General features: G+C 57.6%; 1 pseudogene; it reads left to right on the forward strand.

Annotated features, from left to right (window-relative positions):
- The first annotated feature begins 638 nt into the window (after positions 1 to 638).
- On the forward strand, positions 639 to 1,667 carry LOC101976601 (RNA-binding protein EWS-like; annotated as a pseudogene).
- The last annotated feature ends 582 nt before the right edge of the window (positions 1,668 to 2,249 follow it).

A 2,249-nucleotide genomic window follows, 5' to 3' on the forward strand; every position in this document is an offset into this window, starting at 1 on the left:
CATCACCAGGTAGCTGGATGCTCACCTTGAGGATTCCTGCCATACCTGGGTCTCAGAGCTGGTGGCTGTTGCTGGAAGGTCAAGTCTTCAGAGATGGCTGAAGCCAGGTCAGCCTTCATGAGTGGCAGTCACGTCACTTAGCTGATGCACAGTTTCTACCCCTACCACCACGGCTATTCTGATCATGGGTAGCAGGGGACAGAGGCCGACTGGTAGCCACAGAATCTGTCATCCTGTCCACTTGATTATTAAAGTCCTCTTCTGCTGAGGTCCTCATGGGTGAGCATTCGCATGGGACACCAAGATCCTCACTCTTCGCCCATTCTGAGAAGACCATCCACAGACCTTTTCCCTAGACTTTATTCTCACCCGTTTCCCAACCCTGTTCCTTTCAAATACTTGACCATCCAACAAAACCCAGTGGTTAGAGCTCATAAATCACTGTACAGTCCTGTGTCTGGTCAGTTCCCTTCTTAAGCAAGATGAACAAGTAGGGTCTTTGCTCAAAATTCTGTCCATTGTGAATTTCCCTTCACGGAGTCCAAGAAGGGAGCTGTAACGCAGCCACTCTCCATATTTCCAGGTGGTCAGCAGGCCAGGCCTGAGTCTTTTCTTTCTCTGCCACATGGCCCTAGGAGATGCCCACGGAAACCACGGGAGCAGGCTGGGAGAGAGTCCCTCACTCTAACGTGAGCACCTTGCAAGGCTGGGATCCAGTTTGCACTGAATTCAGACTGCAGGATGGTAACAAGCCCTTGGAGACCAGTCAACCTCAGCCTAGCACAGGGGGTTATAACCAGCTCAAGGACACAGACAAAGTAACCACGGTTATCTCCAGGTTGCTGGGAGCTTCCCCATGCAGCCAGACCCTGCACCTCCACCCTGTTGTCTACACAGCTCTCCTCTACACAGCCATGATCAGAGGAGTACTCGCAGCGAAGCACATGAGCACTGAGCAGCTGTGGACAGCAGAGTGGCTCTGGTCAATGGGTACAGCTTCCTACTAGTTATCCCCCATGCCCACTGGATCCCACAACCTGGCTCCAAGTCGGTGCCTCCAGCAGGGCAGCAGCTATGGGCAGAGGAGTTCAATCCCACGGGACCTCCCTGTAGCCTGGGTATTTATGGGCAGGGCTCTGGAAGGTTTTCCTGATCCAGAGAGAACTGGAGCATGAATGGCCCAGGAAGCAGGGGCCGGGAAATGTGGACTTGGTCATGGAGGCCTGAGCTCAGGTGGGTGGGGAGAAGGATGCGGTGGAATGAGAAGCTTCAGGAGGCCTCGTGGGCCCCTGGGTGAAGGACTGGCTCTTGATGATGACCCTCCCTACCGTGCAGCTTCGGTGCCAGGATCAAAAGACAGCGTGACTCTCCACCACCATGTGGCGGAGTTCTTCCAGCAGAGTGGGGTTGTCAGGATGAACAAGAGAACTGGGCAGCCCTGATGCACATCCACCAGGAACAGGGTTTTCCTGGACGAGGAAACAGGAAAACCCAAAGGCCTTGCCCCAGTGTCCTGGGAAGACCCAGAGACTGCGAGGGCACCAAGGGCCATGCCCCAGTGTCCTGGGAAGACCCAGAGACTGCGAGGGCACCAAAGGCCACGCCCCAGTGTCCTAGGAAGACCCAGAGACTGCGAGGGCACCAAAGGCCACGCCCCAGTGTCCTAGGAAGACCAGAGACTGCGAGGGCACCAAGGCCATGCCCCAGTGACCTAGGAGACCCAGAGACTGCGAGGGCACCAAGGGCCATGCCCCAGTGTCCTAGGAGACCCAGAGACTGCGAGGGCACCAAGGGCCATGCCCCAGTGTCCTAGGAAGACCCAGAGACTGCGAGGGCACCAAAGGTCATGCCCCAGTGTCCTAGGACGACCCAGAGACTGCGAGGGCACCAAGGGCCATGCCCCAGTGTCCTAGGAAGACCAGAGACTGCGAGGGCACCAAAGGCCATGCCCCAGTGTCCTAGGAGGACCAGAGACTGCGAGGGCACCAAGGGCCATGCCCAGTGTCCTAGGAGACCAGAGACTGCGAGGGCACCAAGGCCATGCCCCAGTGTCCTAGGAGGACCAGAGACTGCGAGGGCACCAAGGGCCATGCCCCAGTGTCCTGGGAGACCAGAGACTGCGAGGGCACCAAAGGCCATGCCCCAGTGACCTAGGAGGACCAGAGACTGCGAGGGCGCCAAGGGCCATGCCCCAGTGTCCTAGGAGGACCAGAGACTGCGAGGGCACCAAGGGCCATGCCCCAGTGTCC

This window comes from Ictidomys tridecemlineatus, chromosome 13 (genome assembly GCF_052094955.1).
Source record: "Ictidomys tridecemlineatus isolate mIctTri1 chromosome 13, mIctTri1.hap1, whole genome shotgun sequence".
Classification (NCBI taxonomy): Eukaryota; Metazoa; Chordata; class Mammalia; order Rodentia; family Sciuridae; genus Ictidomys; species Ictidomys tridecemlineatus.